Raw genomic sequence first — 21,735 nt, 5'->3', positions numbered from 1 at the left:
TCGTCGGCGTACGACACCAGTGTCAGACCCCACTCTTTAGCCACTGTTGCAAGAGGTTGCACATAAAGATTAAAAAGAGATGGGCTCAACGCAGAGCCCTGCGGAACTCCCTGTGCAATTGGATGAGATTTCGATAGAAAAGGGGGTGCTGAGACCCGGAAGGATCTTCTTTAAGGAAAGAATGGAACCACCTTAGAGCCAGGCCAGATACTCCGAATGTCTCCAGACGATCAAGAAGGATGTCATGAGACACCGTGTCAAAGGCCGCGCTGAGATCAAGAAGAATCAGCGCAGCGCTTTGACCGGCATCTAGGACCGTCCGGAGATACTCGGTAGTGGCCAAAAGAGCAGACTCCGTACTATGGCCCGGTCTGAACCCATTTTGGGATGGGTCCAGGATGTTATTCTGGACCATATGTTGGGACAGTACACTATTAACATGGGCTTCAGCAAGTTTAGCCAGCCATGGAAGCAGCGAGATCGGTCGAAAGTTTTCCAGTTTGGTAGGATCTAGGGAGGGTTTCTTGATGATAGGTGAAACCCAAGCTTGCTTCCATGCAGATGGTACTGTGGCTGAAGAGAAGGAGAGATTGAGAACAGAGGCCAGGGAAGGTAGGAAGAAGTCAAGAGACTCCAGAAATTGTGCCGGACGCATGGGGTCTGAAGGGGAACCAATTTAAATTTTACGACACATTTTGATGAGGTTGTCAACGGATATTGCTGGAATGTTGGTCATAATTGTGCCGTAAGGGTGGAGGTTAGTGCAATTGACACGATTAGGGGAGTGTTGTGGGAAGGAGCTGTAGATCTTTTGTACTTTAGCGACGAAAAACGTGGCAAGCTCCTCACATTGTTGGGCAGTGGAGATATTGGGGGAGGGGGATTTACAGCTCTGGAGTTCTTTAACAAGCTTAAAGATTTCTTTGGCGGGAGTGGCACTCGAGTTGATTTTTTCAGCATAGAAGGCGGATCGTGCTCCACGGATGGCTTTGTGGTACAATTTTTGTTTAGCTGGATAATTACTTTTGTCTTCGTTGTTGTATTCTGTTCTCCATAGACGCTCAGCTCTTTTACAGTCTTTGCGCATGGCTTTAAGGATGTCATTATACCAAGGGTTAGTCGGTGTACTACGTCCTTTCGTCCACTTCACTGGAATGAGAGTATCAAGTCCTCCCGTGAGTTATTCTCAAGATGGATTTCCCCAAGAGTGGCCTGAAGATCACGAGTGGAAAGTTTGTGCCATGGTCTTTTTAGCCGTTGGACTGGTGCGTTTTTGTACGTAGTTTTATTGATTAGAATAGTCAATTTAATGAGGTGATGATCAGTCCATCCCATTGGAAGGGGCACCTCAGTTTTAGCCTCTTCGATGTTAGTGAATACTGGGTCTAAGGTGTGTCCAGCTAAATGCGTAGAAGTGTGGATCAGGGGGTTGAGTTGCAAGGCGGAGAGGTCAGCAAGAAGACTTTTGATCGTAGGGTCATTAGGTAGATCAAAATGAAGATTGAGGTCACCTAATATGGTAAAGTTCGCTGTTTTAGTCACTAACGAGTTAGCTGTCTCAAGAAGAGCTTCAATGAATTTTGAGGCAGGTCCTGGAGGACGATAAATATAGAGACCTGACATAGTGAAGTTAGGGTTAATATTGATTTTGAAGTAAGCACATTCACAGTTAGTAAGTTCTTCTTTGGTGAATGTGCAAGTATAAATTTTCTTGTAGATGACAGCAATGCCTCCACCTCTCCCATCTCTATTCAGATTAAGCATATGGTATTCATCTGGAAGCGTAAGATTAGGTATGACAGAGATGTCATCACGTAACCAGGTTTCACAGAGGAACAGAATATCCGGGTTTTCATCCAGTAAGAGGGTGTTAACTTCGGAATAGTGTTTGGAGAGTGACCTAACATTGAGATGCAGGACCGTAATAGGAATAATTATAGATGAGTTCTGGAGTTGTCGGATGCGGTGGGGGGTAGCAGTAGTAAAGTTACAGCTATTACATTTGAGGCATGTTTGACCAAGCGTACCTGTTAGGTGGACACAGGGACTTACCAGGTTATATGCAAGTAGTTGTCCCTGTCATAGTGACGGGGTACTGATGATGTCCGGCCAGGGGGACTGGCGAGAGGCGATGACTTGGCGAGGACGGGCGAAGACGGGCTTGCCTTAGGCGCGCCTTCGGCGCGCAAACGGCGCGCCCGCTGCGCCCGTCTGCTGCGCGTCCGGTGAAAGCACATGTTTTATGGGGGCTAAGAGAGGCAGGGGGGCGTGGCCTCGAAGTGGGCGTGGCCTCGCTGCATGCCGTCAATGGCGGTATAGATAGAGTAAATACAGCCTCTGTGACAGCGCTACCTCCGCTGCACAGAACGCTCGAGCTGAAGGTGCCAGCATACAAAGTAGGTGCGCTATAATTTTAAAAGCAGCAAGTTATCAGTGACACAAAGGTTAAAAAATAGTAAATCTGTCTCCCGGCTTCTTTGCCTCAGGAGGGAAAGTGACTCATGCACACAGCGCTCGCATTCAGCGCTTATATACACAGGGCGGGGCGCGGGGCCTCGAAGTGGCCGTGGCCTCGCTGCACGCCGTCAATGGCGGCAGAGATAGAGTAAATACATCCTCTGTGACAGCGCTAGCTCCGCTGCACAGAACGCTCGAGCTGAAGGTGCCAGCAAACAAAGTAGGTGCGCTATAATTTTAAAAGCAGCAAGTTATCCTGGTAGCGAGACTGATTCCTCTCTTGCTTCCTCCTGCTGCTCCTCTTCATCATAGTCACAAGGTTCCTGAAAAGATTCATATCTCGAAGATTTGGATTGAGCAGTATCTTTAAAAGAAAAAACTCTCTCTTCATCCGTGTCTTGGCTCTTAATGTGAAGCTGAGAAGGACTATATGCCACTCCAGAAGCTTCCTCATCCTCAGAATCCTGCTCCAGTAATGTGGATGGAGGCAGAGGGGATATCTTTGTCCATGCCATAAATTCTGATGACTTCCTAATCGTCGGCGATCCCGTCGACGATTGAAAAGATCTTAAAGAGATCACTGTCTTCGACTGCGGAGATTTAAAAGCCTTCGCAGTTGACACTATATTCATCGGCGACGGAGCTGTCGTCGACTGGGTAATCGTCGACGGAATTACTGTCGACGAGGAGGTCGTCGTCGAGGTCATCGACGGCTTCGTCATCGATCCTGTTGTCGACGATGTGGTCGTCGAGTAAGATTGCCTCGTCGACGGGGTAGCTGGTCTCGACGGCGTAGTCGTCGTCGACGGTATAGATTTGATCCCAGTCGTCGCCGTCGGAATGGTCGTCATCGACACTGTAGTGGTCGACGGAGTCATCGACGGTTTCACCACAATCTTAACAGGAGACACCATAGAACTGGTCGACGGAGCAGAAGATGCTCCTTTTAGACTAGACGGCTTCTTCAAGGGAGTAGGAGGAAGAGATGACGCCTCCTTTCCATTCTTTTTACCCTTTTTAGGATCCACCACCTCCTCAAAATGAGAAGTTTACCTCTTTTTGGGAGGCTGACTTGAGGATTCCTCTCCAGAATCAGAATCTGAGGTGGCCTTCTTCTTTTGAAGCCACAACAGAAGGCAAGCTTCTCTGTCCCCGTAAGGTTTTGGCAGAGAAAGTTCTGCAGTATTTACAGTCCTTAGCAACATGCTTGGGATGAAGGCAGTATAAGCAGTCCTTATGTGGGTCTTCAGAAAAAAGCCTAGCTTTCCCACAGGATCGGCAAGGCCTGAAAAGCTTCTTCTTTGAGCTTTAAGCCATTATAAGGTAAAAAGATAGATCACAATACCTTATATCCAGAAAGAATTCAGTTAGAAAGGTCAAAAGTTCACACTGGAACAAACAAACTGAGCAGAGCTCAGGGAGACCCCTTTCTCACACGAAGGCGGTTGGAAATCTGAGGCAGGAAGGTTCTGTTGGGGAGTGTGATGTCAGGGCAGGGGTGCTGATTGGCTGAGTTTTGGACCAAACAACTAGGAGGTCTGGTTACCAAATAGTTTCAGGCCCTATGGGCTTATCTATGCAGTTTTCTCTTCTCTATGATACTGCTTTGGTCATTCTGTTACCGTGAGACTCCCACCATGACGACGGGGAAGATACAAGCATGTGAACCTATGAAAGATTCAATACTGGAGAAATAATGCTCCTGTGTACTGTGGCAGACTCAGAAATATTGAAAAACGTCATGATTTCTCTTTCAGCATTTCCTAGTAAAATCTTTCCCTTTTTGACTCCTACATTTAGCAGAAACATAACTTAGGACCATTAAAATAGTTGTGATGGGGAACATCCATGTGGGGTTAGGACTGGCTCGACAAGAGTGCTTGCTGACTTGAAGGAGCATGGAGTTGACCGCCTTGCCTGGTCCGGTGTGGAACCAAGCCAGCGATGCTTTGCTGAAGGCTCATTTGCCCTGATAGCTGGTCAACAGTTTGAAGAGGAGGAGGTGAAGAGCTGTCTAAGTGTGCCATGAGGCTGGCTGTTCAGTACATCCCTGAGAAGTGAGCTTTGAGTCGATGTAGTGTTCCTCTTATGCCACGTGCAATTCACCCTCTCCAAAGCCTCAAGAATTCCTGGGTGTGAAGGGCGGCTGATTCTGATTGGGTGCTTGATAGTTTTCCAGAAACTCATGTTCTTGATTGTTCATGTTTGTCAGAAGTCAATTAAACACGCCCAGGGGTTTTATCTCTTCAGAGGACAGAAGCTGCAATAAAAGTTTCTTTCCCATTGCAAAAAAATATAAGCGGCTGACCAGGCTCTGTCTGTCAAAGAATGGAAGGGCTGAGGAACTATCGTTCATCTCACTGCTAAGCAGAGCCATGTCATGCTTCACCCTCACTCAGGCCTCTGATTTTGACCAACATCGCTTAGAACACTGGGACTTTAGAGCCCATCCTTTTAATGAGGAAAACCAAACTACAAGTCCCATAAGCAATAGTGGTGGAAGGTGTCACGCATGACCTGGGACAACATCCGATTCAGCACATCCAGTTCCACTTTTTAAGTATTTGACACAATATTGAATTTATAACCTTTGTTTTTTATGGTCATGAGTCACCAGAATACTAAAAACATGTCTCTTATTTTCAAGGTCAATTAAGTAATGGTCACCAGCTTGGAAGCTCTGTTCATTCTTCAGTATTTGTCATTGATCTCCACGTGTGGCTGCTTTCGGTCTGGCCCTGCATCGTTCCCGATAACTCGCACAGGTAAGGAGCTTGTAGCAGCAACATGATAACCCCATACTCGTCTGTAAGAAGTGCGCTCCGAGGCAGGTATCCGATCATGTTTGTGAAAGAAGGAAGGACCAATATCTGCTATGTACATTTGTTAAAATAAAACACAATCAAATCACAGTATACTGTTCCGGAGGTTCAGTCCCAGAGACATTATCTGTAACTGAACGCAGACACCCTAGGAAGCATGTGCTTTTAAGACAAGTTGCCTTCACTCACCTGAAGGTGACATGCTTCATCATTGGGCTATACTCCTCACCAGGCCGCGCTACAATGCCTGGCGGGCAGCACAAGAGCGCACTTTGTCAGAGATCTTTTACTAAGTATGACGGATGAGCATAGTAGGACGGAAGATGTTGTGTCATAAGATGTGAGATTAGTGAAGTCTGAATATAAGATCAACTATCGACCAGTTGCCACAATATAGTTAATGTGATATACCTGGTCCATGTTGAGATTAAAAACAGTAGCAGAGAAATTGAGGAACTAATGACCCCTATCACTGTGTGAAAGTGTCGATCACCTATAAGCCTGCTGGTAAGCTGGGGTCTATACTTCAGGTCAACGTTTTCATGCCTTGTGTAGTCATGGAGCAATCTGTTGGCATTTCATCAGGACCAAGTATGGGAAAATGGGTAAATGTGACATAATCTTCTTCACAGCGTGAGGAGCTCTGTAACTCAAAGCCCTGCACCGTGCATAGGTGATAAGGTGCCTATTAACATCTTACTACCACAGGTGAGCACTGCCTAACAGGGTGCACTAGATACGGTAACCCTCCTAAAATTCAGGACATACTGACTTATCCAATAACGAGGACAGACGCCGCATCAGAGGGCAACTGGTTTGAAAAGCACCTGCTTCCTAGGGTTCCCGCGTTCAGTTAGAGATAATGTCTGTGGGACTGAACCTCCAGAACAGTATACTGTGAGTTGATTTATATGAAGAATGTGTATACAGGACTGTCATTTTCCTCGTCATCTCTTGTGATATGTAAAATAAATCACAACACACTGGGAGGCCAACAAATCTATCATACATTTAATGCAAAAATAGCAAAAGGCCAAGCAAACTAACAAGTGACAATTGTCTTTGCAATGGACGAGAGCATCCACCCTAAAGCAAGTTGGAGTATATAATGCTAATGCTACACAATGTATTTTTGTACACTTTTCTCCTAATACAAGACAATGAAACCTGAACACATGATAGAAACAGTTACTGAAACGACACTAATGAGTAGGAGGCAGGATCTTCTCTCGAGAGGAATGTGAGGAGTCTGTGAGGACTAGTGATCATACTAACCAGCTTCAGTCAGTATTGGCTCCCTGAGACCTATTATCCTGCTAAGTAACTCCAGTCAGTAGTGACCCCTGTACCTTAAATCCTGCTAATATTCAAAACCAGAGGTGAACTTGACTGCCAACCTGTTCCAGTCAATATTGACATGTATGGGGGCATGGCCAAGCAACATGGCCATCAGGACGTAGTCTCCCGCAGCTCCCGGCCAGCCTGACGTACAAATCCTGATTTAGACCAGATCCTGGTGCCTACGGACAACTATAATTGTGGATTTAGTGACCGGAATACCTGAGACACTCAGACAAGCTGGATGTTGAAGGACTGGGAAATGTCTTGGAAAACTCGATGTACCAGCTCCCGCTGGATGTGGAGGAGGCCACGACCATTTATAATAATTGGCTTTTGGATGCCTGTGATCAGCTTGTTTCTCACAAAAAATGGACTCCCAAACGGGCCTCTCCTGCAGAGGTGAATTGGCGGAAATTTTATGACAAAGCAGAGAAGGAGAATTACAAAACTTGTATTTCCAGTTACAAGCAAGCTCTTTTGGAAGCTAAAAAAGAGTACTTCTCGTTACAAAATACCATGGCCGAATCCAATTTCAAAGAATTGTTTAGAACTATTTTTAATGTTTTAAGTTTTATAAAGCGCATAGCTGCCCCAGTGACGGGGCGTTCCAGCGCTAACTAAGCCATGGCTGAAACACTTCAAAGGAAAAAGAAGAGCCTAAGCTGGAAAGAGCCAGGTCTTTAACGCCTTACGAAAGGCCAGATGGCTCTGGAGTCCTCTGATAGATGTAGGAAGAGAGTTTCAGAGGCGTGCCGCCTGAACTTTAAATGATCGACCGCCCGCTCTAGCTCTGAGAAAACGGGAAGTGCAAGCCAAGCCCGCATTAGCCGAAAGCAAAAGGCGGTCCGGTACATAATGGGCCAGCAGATTCGCCAAAATCTGCGGTCCTTGGTAGGTCAATATTTTATGAGCCACACACAAAGACTTAAACTGGATTCTTTTCGCTATCGGTAGCCAGTGCAATTTAGGCAAAAGGTGCGAGACTGAGCAAGATCTGGGCAAAGCTAGCAGGGCGCGAGCTGCTGGGTTCTGGATTCTCTGCAGGCGGACAATACAGGACCTGTTGACGCCTAAATATTAGGAGTTCCCATAGTCCAGCCTTGACAAAATTGTAGCCTGAAGGATGGTTTGGCGAACTTTTGGTGCAAAATAGCCAAGTAGGGGCCTAAACCCTCTTAGGAGACCAAAGCAGGATCCAGCCAGGGCCTTGGATTGCACATCAAATGAAAGTTCGCTATCGATCCAAAAGCCCAAATTTTATACTTCTTTGGCCGGGGTGCAGATTTAAGTTTGACAGGCCACCATTGTTCTGACCAGAGGGAGCTGACTCTACCCAGCACTAGAATTTCTGACTTGGCAGCATTCAGCTGTAAACAATTAGCTGCCATCCAGTCAGAGATAGCTACCAAGTCCTCTTTCAATGTGATGAGATTGTCTTGACAGTTCCTCGAAAAAGTGATGACTAGCTGGGTGTCATTGGCGTATGAAACCAATGACAACCCTCTGCTTTTTGCCAGCAGGACTAGGGGCCGTACAAAGATGTTAAAAAGTGCAGGGCTCAATATAGAGCCCTGAGGAACCCCGTGTTTAATAGCATGTGTGTGAGAGTGAAACGGTGGCGCCACCACTTGAAATGCTCTACAAATTCTGCCAGGACTGAGTTCACATATGCCTCAGTAACCTTAGCCAGAAAAGGAAGCTGGGAAATTGGACGAAAGTTACTCAGGTCCGATGACTCCAAGGAAGGCTTTTTTAAAAGTGGAATGATTTTTCTAAACTAGCTAACCCTGCCACTACAAAGAAACAGGGGGATGCAGAATTTTGTAATAAAATAGCTGGCTTTTTTAAAACTAAAGTAGAAACAATTTTTACCTCACTCGATGGTCGGATCAATGATACTCAGACTGATTTCAATCTAACAGAATCATGAAGCTTAGGTGCCCCAGCAGAACTACTGGAGCATTTCACCCCGATTGAGAAAGCAGATTTGGTCAAATTGTTGTCTACGATAAAATCGGGTGCCCCTAGTGATCCGTGTCCTGCTGGAATTGCTAAGCAAAGTCCGGAAACTATTGGAACGGCTCTCACACCCCTGCTTAATGCAGTTTTACGGTCCGGAATTTTTCCCAAAAATTGGAAAAAGGCTCTCTGCTTCCTCTTCTAAAGAAGCAATCTCTTGACCCCAAGGACCAGAATAATTATCGTCCTATCTCTAGGCTTTCACTACCTGCCAAATTACTGGAAAAAGAAATAAATAGCCAAATCAGCAACTTTATCTCTGCCAATAACTCCTTGGCCCCATCGCAATATGGGTTTAGAGCTTTTCACAGTACGAAACTGGCTTTAATAAAATCAACCGAGGAAATCAGAGAAGCCGTGGATAGGGGAGGTAATACCATCTTAATCCTCCTGGGCCTATCCGCGGCCTTTGATGCGGTCCCCCATAAGGTCCTGTTGAACAGGCTCTCTGATATTGGTGTGAAGGGCTCAGCATGGAAACTGCTACATTCCTTCCTGTCAGACGGTAGATTTAGATGGCAACAGGGCTCGGCAGGGTGCCACAGGGCTTTTAACATCTACGTGGTACCCCTGGCCAGTGTCATCCAGTCGTTTGGTTTCCTGCTCACCTCCTACGCTGATGGCACACAAATTGTGCTATCGCTGACGGAGGGAGCGGAAAGGGAGGCGGGAGAGAGATTCTATAATTGCATGAGCTCTATTTCCACCTGGATGTCGTCCAACTGTTTAAAACTCAACTCAGCTAAAATTGAGGTGTTAAAATTTGGCAATAATCCCTGGGTCTGGACCCCGGACTGGTGGCCGGAGGATCTGGGATCGTGCCCTACACTCTCTAGGAAAGCTAAGAATTTGGGAGTCATAGTGGATAACAAACTCACCATGGGGGACCAAGTGAATCAGGTAACTTCAGCAAAAAAATCAAGTTCTTCCTATCGGTAGACAACCTAAGGACGGTTGTCACTGCACTCATTATGTCCCATCTGGACTATTGCAACAGCCTCTATCTTAATGTTCAGAAACAACATATGAACAAGTTGCAACTGGTCCAGAACGCGGCAGCGAGAATGCTGTCGGGAACCCGTAGGTTTGCTTCGGTCAAAGGAGAACTTAAGAATCTGCATTGGCTCCCAGTTCCACTTAGATCACGCTTCAAGGCACTTTGTGTCTTCTTTAAGGCGGTTAATGGGGTTGGTCCGGAGTTTCTTAAAACCAGACTTACATGGTATGTTCCTGCGTTCCTCCGGATCCACATTAGTCCAAACCTCCACCTTTAAGAAAACTAACTGGGGAGGCAGAGGTTTTCCCCACTGTGCCTCCAAAGCATTGAATGAACTTCCGTTTCATCTCAAAAATGCGCCAAAGCTTTTTTCTTTTCGCAAGGGTTTGACAACATGATTCTTTTCCCACTAAACAGCTGATGTTCCCCAGGTCACCAGTACTCAGCGCCTGGACACCCTAGGGTAGCAGTGCGCTTTACAAGTACAAATAACATAACATAACATAGACACACAGACACACACGCTCTCTCACTCACACACATTCTCACACATACCCACCCTACCTCACATAAGAAACATATATTTAACTTCTAAATGACAACTTCAACTAGGACCATTAGTAAACCGGTTCATGCAGAATTCAAAAGATCCTACTTGTTAGGATATCTGTGCAGTCATCCCCATGACAGGAAAGAAGAAATGCAAATGAATGAATAAAATGCTTTAGGAGGCTAAGCATTCTTAATTTAAGAAATGAATGAAAGATAGCCAGGAATAGAGATAAACAGAAAAAGAAATAAGAAATAGGACAAAAAAAGTAAAGTCTATCTATATAAATAAAAATGTAACTGTTTGTTGTTCAAAATCTCAAATCTCCGAAAGTACTCCACCGATTGCTTTGAAATTTTGACACAACGTTGGATTCGAAAACGCGCGTGTCGAATACGTGCGTGTTTTTAATCGAAAGCCCAAACAGGCAATTAAAAATGTAAAGTGTTTCTTTGTTCAAAATCTTAAATCTCCAAAAGTTCTTCACTGATTGCTTTAAAATTTTGCCACAACGGTGGATTAGAATACGTGCGCGTTGTTATATACACAACATTGGGTTCGGAAACGCGCATGTCGCATAAGCACGTATTTTTAATCGAAAGCCCGAACAGACCCTATCGTTTGGTTGATGCGCAACAACTACAAGGGACGCATAGAGACAATAGTCTACATATATTAGGATGGACAGTTGGTGTCAGGATGGCAGACCGTGAAGTGGGTGGAGGAAGGGGGGAGGAGTTGGTTCAGTTTGCAACATAATTTAAAAGAACACAATGCAACCGCGACCTGCGGTTCTATTACATGTTATATATTAAGGATGCGTCCAAAAGCTACCATCTGTACTGATTGTTTCTGTTATATTAACTGATGTGATGTGATTTAAATATGTATCAAATTGATATCAGTAAAAACAGGATAACAAGCAGCAAAAACAAAAAAAAAATGAGTACTTGCTATGATACATGTACTACAAACTGTGGTTTTCAATACAGTTTGTTTAAAAAAAAAAAAAAAAAAAAAACTCAGGGCCAATCTTTAGAATTGTGCTGTTTAGATCTGGACAAGGATTGCTTCTCACACAGACAATTATATGTTGCGTGTTCTAGAGTCGGCAAACCAGACAATCTCTACATCTGCACAGACAATGGAACAACAAAAAATATTGTATACCCACAAGCATTGTGAAATTAAACATATTAGAAACGTGCGCTTACTCTTTTCTTTCTTTTCCATTTAACCAGACTGAGCCACAGCAACGCGTGGCTGGGTACAGCTAGTAAAGATAATAAAAACAAGGGAAATAGAAAGTATGAAAGAAAGAAATGAGGCTCCCATATATTATATTCAGTGGTGCTTGTAATACGGTGGCCAGAATATCCGTCACGTTTGTGTCTGAGTAACCCGGCCAGTGAACTGTGACTCAGGCTCTTGACAGCTTGCTATGTTGCTGCTGTTAACTGTGCACCATTACTTCCTCAGAAGTCAGGGGCAAGAGACATCTGGCCGCCTGTAACATACTTTTTATAATTACAAGAGTGTGATAACACTCCATAAACAACAAGTGCAGATTAAACCACAGGGTTCAAATAAACCCACACACACACCGTAAGATTACACTGTACTAAACACACACGCCTCAATAACAGGTAGATAATACAAAGACTGATGGACATAATGAAGCAGACCTAGAGATACATGCATAGCACAGACAAGATAAAGGTCTTGATTTAGAGTTTGGTGAGCAGGGTACTCCTTCACAAGCGTGTTGGAGTATCCTGTCCAACAAACAGATGGTCTGCCTGACCTAATGCAAGTCAGCTGGATTGTCATGAGTCCAGCCTTACTTGAGTGGCATTGATGTAAATACATCGGACGGCCCTTCCTCTCTAGATCAAGCTGTCTGATGTATTTTTCTCTTATTCAGGACCACCAGGGAATACCTGGCAGTCGTGATGAGAATTTGTTTTTAAATGAATCACACTTCCTGGGAGAAAATTAATCTGGGAGAAAGTTCCAAGGGTGTGAGGGTGATTAGTTATTGGTTTTTAAAATCCAACTCCAGCTTTGTAAGCTTGTTTTTGAAAAACACAAAAGTTGGTGAATGGCCTCCTGGAACATCCCCAAGGGATCCAGAGAATTGTAGATCAACTTCCTATAGATGGTTGAGATTGCTTTTTTTGGTCGGGGATTAGTTAGCAGCTGGTCCTCCAGTGGGAATGCATCAGGCAACTTCCCTCCTTCCCATATGTGACCTTGCAGAGCGTGACCCACCTGCAAATGTCAGAACAGTCTTTAGTCACCTAATATACCTTTGCTGTAGGATTGTGAAGGACACAAGCGCCTGGCTCCTCCACACATCGCCCGGCCATTCTAAGCTAATCAGTCCCTATTTTGAAAAGCCCTGCAATCCTCCCACTGCACTTAAAAGATCACCATCATACAGTGGAGTAATTTCAGTCAGCTTATTTTCTCAGCCTAAACACTTGGTAGCCTCTCTCCACACCCTTACCACTGTTTAGGTATGAGTAGGTAGGGCGCACTCATACTTTCTTCGATACAGCACCAGGGTGGGGTAACCTCTCTTGCCCATGGCCAATCTATCTACCCGGTAAGCAGGATCCTCACGGTCTGCAAAAACCCAGTTGTTGACTGCCACCAGCTGTGTGGCCCAGTAATACCTGCGAATGCTCCGGACCGCCAGTCCACCTTAAACTCCCCTCTGCACCTTACTCAGCGCGAAGTGTCACCATCCCACAACAGGAGCCAATGTTCTCAGTCTACCTTTTGAAAGAAAATGTCTGGTGGGATCTTAAAGGACGTTTTTTGCACGATGTACAGGAGACCCTGGAGGGTTATCACTTTAAATAGGACCACCCAGCCCAGTAAGGAAAGCGGGAGCGTCCACAAGTGTGGGGCATCCCAGCGAAGCCGGTCTAATTTCAGGAGTTTGTTCCTGCCTGTGGCTCTCTTGTAATGAACACGCCCAAATATTTAAAGCCATGTAGTGCCACCCGAACTGTGCACCTAGAGTCCAGCCGCGAGAGGCAAGATGGCGACCGTGGTGTGGGTTGCGTAAGCAGCCCAGTCCTCACTCCGGGTTTTTGGGGAGAGAGAACGAGGACGAGAGAGAAATGACCGTGCGGACCTCGGGCTGGAATTAGTAGACTCTCGCTTTCTGACCCTGGAAAAGCGGTTTAAGTGCTTACTCTGGGAACAGCGCAAATAGCAATTTTACGGCGCTAGAAAGCAAGATAGCTGTTTGACTTTTACCTGCTACCCCGACACACCTGTGGCTGATTCACTTTGGATCGTGAACGCCCTGCACAAATGACCGTCAGCTTCCTTCTCTTTCAACGCAGAGCTCCAGTCTGGCGGCTTCCTGCTCTCTTCACCGGAGCTCAGCTCAGTGTTGTCCGCGGTCATGTAGCTGTGGCTGCCCGGGAGAAGGAAATGCCGCCGAAAATCAATACCAGGAGCGGCAGAGCAAAGGAACAGCCCGCTGTGGCGCAGAACAGTTGAGATGCCGGTGGGGAAGCAGATGATGGAGGCAAGATTCGTAAGAAAACTAAGAGCAAACCTGCTATGATTAAGTCAAAAAATACCCTCCCAGAGCTTTTTGAGAGGCAGTTGTCGAAAAATACCACTCTGCAGCCTGGTATTGAAGCTGAGATGGCAGTCGTGATTGAGTCTTCAGCGCAGCAGCCGGGTGTAATAGCGAATTCACCAAATGTGGAAGACAATTTTTCCCGTATGACTGAATCAGAAGTAGAAAACTTTGAGAACATTGTAGTAAATCATTTGGCAGGTGAAGGGGAGCGTGGAACTCCGGTTCAGGTTTCATCTATCACAGAGAAGAGGATTGTGGGAGATGAAGCTCTAGAAGGAGATGGGGCCGCTGCTGGCTTGCTAATGGGTCCCCCGTCTGGTAGTTTGGATAGTTTGGTTACAGAGATAGACACGAGGGCAATAACAGAGGGTGCTTTTACATATGGGTCTCAGGAGGCCGGTGATAACTTTTACTCAATGTCTAACCCCTCCTCAGACGAAAGCACGAACTTAAGTAAGGATTGGGCCGAATATGGTGAGGGGAGCAGCTTCGAGTATGACTCAACATCAATTCCGGTCTCCCCTAATGCCAGTGCGTCCACAGTTAAAAGAGTAAAGAAGAGTGGGACTCAGTGCAATAAATCGAAAAAAGATTAACTTACCCCAGTAAACTCAGATGAAGCGCCAATAGGAGACCCCATATCAAGTGAAACTGCACTGTTGGACGTTGAAATGAATGTTGATGACTCTAATTCACAACAAGAGATTACTTTGGCGACCATTTATACTACAATGATGAACCATAGGGCTGAAATTAAAATGGAAAATTCGCGTACTCAGGCTACTTGTAGTAAAGTTAAGAACGCAGTAAGCCGTGTGATTAAAATTTGCTCTGACACAGCTGTAAGAGTGACAGAAGCAGAAGCCAGAATCTCTGCATTAGAGGATGATGCTGCATAATATAAATCGGAATTGAATGCTGTTAGAGCACACCGGGATGATCTCAGTTACAAACTCTCCGAGTTAGAGAACCAGGCACGGAGGAATAATCTCCGCTTTTTAGGTATCCCGGAGAAGAAAGAGGGAGCAGACCCTCGGAAATTTATCTGTGAGTTGTTAACTGAAGCTTTTCCTGAACTGACTCTCTGGGACTGGTCACAGGAAGTTCAACGCGCACATAGGTTTCCGTTTGTAATTAGGAAACCTAGGCAAGGAGAAGAAGACTATCCGAGAGCTATTCTTGTTTCTTCTAATAATTTTCTAGCAATGGAGGCTATATATTCTCGTGCCAGACCAGATAAAAGGGGTTCTGCTAAAGATTGTAACTTTATTGTCAGACCCCATTTTTGGCAGTCGACAGTCAGCAAACGATGGCATCTCTGTCAGCTAATAACAGGGTTTCAGAGTAAAGGGGCCTCTGCTTTCTTGCAGTATCCTGCAAAACTTAAAGTTACTGTTAAGGGTCAGACAACATTTTTTCTATCGGAGATTGAGGCAAAAGAATTTTTGGGATCCTTGTAATTAAAGTAGAATGTTAATTTTGAATTTTCTCAAACAATGAGTGTCGCCGTTAAAGTTTTGTTTTCTCATCCCTTCCCTGGAGTGGGGGGACACAGCACTCCATTACAACAGGGACTTATAGCCCCTGGGCCTCATAAGGTGGTTTGAGTGGGTGGGTGGGGTTGGGGGGGAAGGGTTTTGGTGGTGGGGTTTGGGTGTGGGTGTTGGGGGGGTATAAAATCAGCGGCAGTAAAGATACTATTGGTACAACTGGTATGGTGGTGTTGTGTGCAGAGGCAATTAAGTAATGTGGTATCTTATAAAAAGTGTTATGACCACATTAAGTTTCTTTCATCCTATTTTCCCTTTGACGTAATGATTTCTCGAAAGATATTTTCCTCTCTTGAAAATGAATAAGAAAGTAAAGGTGTGCACTCTGAACGTATGTGGACTTAATGAACCAAAAAAACGACAAATTTTAGCCAGACTTATACAGATATTACATATTGGCTTGTTATGTTTACAAGAAACTCATATTTCGTGGGTCAATAGGAGATGCTTAAAGACCTTAGGTCTGGAGTTAATTGCCTGTTCTAGACAAACTGGGATTAAAAGAGGTGTTGCTATCCTCATGCGAGGTGGCCTGGGTCTCTGTGTAAAAAAGGCAGAAGATAAATGGGGCCGTTGGGCAATAAGTGAGTTGAAGATGGGTTCTTTTAGGTTTACTATTTGTAATATATATGGTCCCAATCTGGATGACTCGGAACTTATGAATTATCTTAATATTGAATTAGCGCAATGGCCTCAACCATTGTTACTATGTGGGGACCTGAATATACACGTCGATGCTCAGGTTGATATTAGAAAGAGAGCTCCTTACTCGGGTAGGAAGAAGCAGGTATTCTCATCATTATGTGGTTTGTGTTTAGATCATGGGCTGGTTGATGTCTGGAATCTTTTATATCCAGGTGATCCAGGCTTTACTTTTTTTTCCTCTCCTCATGCAAAATTTGTTTGTTTAGATTATTTTTTTCTCTCCCCTTCACTTTTAGGTAGGATAGATATGCATATTGAGCCAAAAATTATTTCTGACCTCAATCCTTTAATTATTGATTTGATGATAGGTTCCCAGCACAAAACAGGGAATCAAGCCTGGACGTTTGATCGATGCCTCCTCCTGGACGATGAATACATTCAGTTTATGACCAGGAAAATACAGGAATTTTTGGCTTTTAATAAAGGAACAGCCTCGTTTAAAGTGGTCTGGGACACTTTTAAATCCATTGTAAGGGGAGAAACATTATGGTTTTCGAACACCAAACGAAATAAAACACTGGCTAAACATAAAAGGGACTTTGATGAACTCATATTAGCGGAGCGAAAGCTAGCCAATACTATTATGGAAGGGGTTCCAGCTTAATAGGACAGTTTGTAAAAGAATTTCAATCATTTATTTACACAGACACTGGATCCGTCCACATTGTTTTAATCACAATGGGGAACAAGCATTTACAATGCAATGGTTTCGCCTTTGGAAAAGTTAGAGTTATTGGCATTGTAAATGACAAAATTTGTATTTATGTGTTGGTTTTGAAAACAGATAAATAAATGGCATTGTCATTTACATTGCCATTAGCTTAATCTCTGCAGTCACTCTGCACTCTCTAGCACTCCCTAGCACTCCCTACTCACTCTGCACTCTCTAGCACTCCCTAGAACTCCCTACTCACTCTGCACTCTCTAGCACTCCCTACTCACTCTGCACTCTCTAGCACTCCCTAGAACTCCCTACTCACTCTGTACTCTCTAGCACTCCCTAGAACTCCCTACTCACTCTGCACTCTCTAGCACTCCCTATGCACTCTGCACTCCCTATGCACTCCCTATGCACTCTCCACTCCCTATGCACTCTCCACTCCCTATGCACTCTCCACTCCCTATGCACTCTCCACTCTGCACTCCCTATGCACTCTCCACTCTGCACTCCCTATGCACTCTCCACTCTGCACTCCCTATGCACTCTCCACTCTGCACTCTATGCACTCTGCACTCCCTATGCACTCTCCACTCTGCACTCTATGCACTCTGCACTCCCTATGCACTCTCCACTCTGCACTCTATGCACTCTGCACTCCCTATGCACTCCCCACTCTGCACTCTATGCACTCTCCACTCCCTATGCACTCTCCACTCCCTATGCACTCTCCACTCCCTATGCACTATGCACTCTCCACTCCCTATGCACTATGCACTCTCCACTCCCTATGCACTATGCACTCTCCACTCCCTATGCACTATGCACTCTGCACTCCCTATGCACTCTCCACTCTGCACTCCCTATGCACTCTCCACTCTGCACTCCCTATGCACTCTCCACTCTGCACTCCCTATGCACTCTCCACTCTGCACTCCCTATGCACTCTCCACTCTGCACTCCCTATGCACTCTCCACTCTGCACTCTCCACTCCCTATGCACTCTTCACTCCCTATGCACTCTTCACTCCCTATGCACTCTCCACTCCCTATGCACTCTCCACTCCCTATGCACTCTCCACTCCCTATGCACTCTCCACTCCCTATGCACTCTCCACTCCCTATGCACTCTCCACTCTCCACTCCCTATGCACTCTCCACTCTCCACTCTCCACTCCCTCTGCACTCTCCACTCCCTCTCCACTCCCTCTCCACTCTCCACTCCCTCTGCACTCTCCACCTCTGCACTCTCCACTCCCTCTGCACTCTCCACTCCCTCTGCACTCTCCACTCCCTCTGCACTCTCCACTCCCTCTGCACTCTCCACTCCCTCTGCACTCTCCACTCCCTCTGCACTCTCCACTCTCCACTCTCTCTGCACTCTCCACTCCCTCTGCACTCTCCACTCCCTCTGCACTCTCCACTCCCTCTGCACTCTCCACTCCCTCTGCACTCTCCACTCTCTCTGCACTCTCCACTCCCTCTGCACTCTCCACTCTCCACTCCCTCTGCACTCTCCACTCTCCACTCCCTCTCCACTCTCCACTCCCTCTGCACTCTCCACTCCCTATGCACTCCCCACTCCCTATGCACTCTCCACTCCCTATGCACTCTCCACTCCCTATGCACTCCCTCTCCACTCTGCACTCCCTATGCACTCTACACTCCCTCTGCACTCTCCACTCCCTCTGCACTCTCCACTCCCTCTGCACTCTCCACTCCCTCTGCACTCTCTCTGCACTCTCCACTCTCTCTGCACTCTCCACTCCCTATGCACTCTCCACTCCCTATGCACTCTCCACTCCCTATGCACTCTCCACTCCCTATGCACTCCCTCTCCACTCTGCACTCTGCACTCCCTATGCACTCTGCACTCCCTATGCACTCTGCACTCCCTACTCTGCTCACTCACTACTCTGCTCACTCACTACTCTGCTCACTCACTACTCTGCACACTCACTTTGCACTCTGCACACTCACTTTGCACTCTGCACACTCACTTTGCACTCTGCACACTCACTTTGCACTCTGCACACTCACTTTGCACTCTGCACTCACACTCTGCACTCAATGTTATCAAATACCGAGGAGAGGGGACTGCCTGGAGTGTGCTTATGTGGAGAGAGAGGCCGCCTGTCTGAGTTAAATCACCCCGTCATTTCTGCTCCACGTAGCCTGGGGGGGGCAGGAACGGTTAGTCGGACAGCGGGAGGGGATGCTGCTAAATTTACCGTGCAAAACCTATACAGGTGGAAAGTAACATCTACAGGGATGACGCAGTGTAAAATTTAATGTAAACAAGACAAACTGTCAGGGGAACAGTGTTGTACTCTGTGGACTCTTGTACGAATCCAAAAACGTAATTACGTCAATAAGCTCAACTTGACATGAACCAGGATTTCCACGGAACTGCTGTAAATCTAACCCAGCCAGACACAAACTCTCTTTTGCTCAATTGGTCTACTTAGCAAGGAAAAAACAAAGACCTTGACAAAAAATAAAAAATAAATCACAAAAATTAAGCCATTCTGTGAATCTGAGCCATCTTAGTCACATTGAAAGGGAATGGTGGCTTAAGAACTGATTTTTGTTGTTGTTGTAAAAATAAACTTTGTTTATAAAAAGGTTTAAAGCAGATACATTTTTTTTCCAATCTCAGAGGGTGGTATACAAAAGAATCCGATTAGGGAATGCGTGCAGGCACCAACCTTAGGAACTGATGCTACATTAATATTATGCAAGGGCGGCGCCACAAACTGTGGAACTAAATTGCCTCTGAAAGAATTAAATGACGACCACTGCTGTAGGAGAGAGATGGTAACACCTTGTTTGTCTATGATTCCGTTTGTAACAGTGCCGGCATATTCAAAGTGACTATCTATTAGAGCAACCTTGAAACTTCTGTGGTTTGTAACATTTTGTCCATGCTAACCGTGGTTCTTAATTAAAAGGAGAGGACCACTCAACAGCCAGCCTAGGAAAGAGGGCTGTGAGCGCCTTCAGTGACCAGAATACACGTCACACTAATTTCAATCCCATTGTAATCACCGTTCTACCCAGGGTTTGTGCTATGACCTTCCTTTCTTGAGCTGCCACAATCCTCGTACGACTGCACAAGGCACGTGTTGTGTATTTGACTTGATTTTGTCTCGCAGAAGTTCGTTAGATTTCAAGATAATCATGTGTCGCTGTTTAAACTTTGACTGTGAGCTACTCACAACCAAACGTTAACAGTTATATACAATAATTTCATGGCGCGCATTCTACTCTGTCGTCAGCATGGCGTCGCCGCAATTTGCAAACACGCCCCTCAAGCATGCGTTCAAAATACTTCTGGTGTAAACAATCACCCGCTCACTGGTAAACTCACCCACGAAATGTGAATTATTTAGCACCGAGCAAAGGCCGCAACTCTGAGAAGTTAGCAGCTCTCCCAGAAAACAAAGGTCTGCTATTATGAAGGGGGAAGAGTGTGCGTCAGAAGGCTGCCGGAGACAGGACCACAGGGTCCCCAGACCGACAGGGGTGCGCCCTCTCTCTGCCTGAGCCCGCGGAGACTCAAGTGTAAATTAAAAACAGCTGTCGCACTATCAAGAAAAGTAAAAATGTTCATGGGTGGCAAAAAGTAATGGGTAGCATAATAACCAGGACGTTTGCCCTTTATTTCTATTCTGCCAAACCCCTCTCACAGTGCTACCTCCTCCTCCTACTGGCGGCAGTGGAGTTGTCCCCGCCCATTGTTTCTGTTCCCGTGAGTGCATTCTCCAGGGCTCCCGTGACTGACATAGGGGAACTAGGTATGAAGCATCCACTCAGTACACGGGACAGGCTGCATCTGAAGCGGATGATTAAAATCCGTGAAAAAAAGATGTAAGTAAATGAGGAAGTGAATTTACACAGGGCACCAGTGCACTGCACACGAACGGTTGATGTACTCACCTCATTTTGAAGCTCTATCAATTCACTTTGCGGTCTGTGGTTACGGTTCAAAATAATGCACAAACAGGATGTCAGGGAAGCCCTTTGTCTGATGATCCCCTACGAACGGCGGTCTCGGAGCAGGGATAGTCACAGCTGGGCAGAGCAGAATTCAACCAGTAACTCGTAAGTCTTACTCAGCCCCCAGCTTGGCCTGCAATGTTCAGTATAATAATTGGAAATGTACTTCCTAGTACTTCACTTCACACATTCTCTCTCTGCAGGTACAAGTCTTGTTGGACAGATCCGAGCCCGTATCTTCTCCACTGTTTAAGGACTCCCGGTCGTCAAAGAATGTTTCACTTAATATTTCGAAAGGGGCTCTTCTCTTTACTCTCACTTACTTCTTCCTCATCTCTCTTCTAAACTCCACACCTAAAACCCACAATGCTCTGCTCTCCGAACTTCCTCACAGCGACAACACTCTTTCTTAAAAGGGCAACGGCAGTCCTGCTCTTTTAAAGCGGCGATAGGAGTTAGAGGAAGGAGGATTGTTTGGAGAGAGAGAACGTTCCAGGATGTCACTCGAAATCCAATGATAATTAAATAACAATGGAGGTGGGCGAGCCAACGAATTAACTGTGAGAGTTTCAAAGCGGCGCGTGTCCTGCTAATGGTGTGGAGGCAGCTCGCGCAGGAGGTTCTGAGACCCCGAGTCACGACAGCTCTCTTCAGATGGCAGCCTGGCGCCTCCCGACAGCCCGGCCTTTAATTGGTTACAGTTGTGCTCACCTGTCACATCCTTGGAACGCTCTGCCCTCGAACCTGAGGAACCTGTGGAACGGACGGCGGGAGGGGGCGGGAGTGGACACGGACGGCGGGAGGGGGCGGGAGTGGACACGGACGGCGGGAGGGGGCGGGAGGGGGCGGGAGTGGACACGGACGGCGGGAGGGGGCGGGAGTGGACACGGACGGCGGGAGGGGGCGGGAGAGGACACAGACGGCGGGAGGGGGCGGGAGAGGACACGGACGGCGGGAGAGGACACGGACGGCGGGAAACGTGCACAGGACAGCGAGGGGGGGGCGGAAATGGACAGCGCATCAGTGAAAG

General features: G+C 46.2%; 1 long non-coding RNA gene across 1 annotated transcript in view; it reads left to right on the top strand.

The window, feature by feature from the left end:
* The window catches only part of LOC144805577 (uncharacterized), a 95,257-nt gene that overhangs the window by 62,183 nt on the left and 11,339 nt on the right, over positions 1–21,735 (top strand). The window contains exon 4 of the long non-coding RNA XR_013605546.1: positions 5,105–5,222. This is a non-coding gene — a long non-coding RNA (uncharacterized LOC144805577). The remainder of the gene's footprint in view (positions 1–5,104; positions 5,223–21,735) is intronic.

This window comes from Lissotriton helveticus (assembly GCF_964261635.1).
Source record: "Lissotriton helveticus chromosome 1_1 unlocalized genomic scaffold, aLisHel1.1 SUPER_1_unloc_15, whole genome shotgun sequence".
Classification (NCBI taxonomy): domain Eukaryota; kingdom Metazoa; phylum Chordata; class Amphibia; order Caudata; family Salamandridae; genus Lissotriton; species Lissotriton helveticus.
Note: the sequence above shows the minus strand (reverse complement) of the source record. Positions and strands in the feature narration are given on the sequence as shown.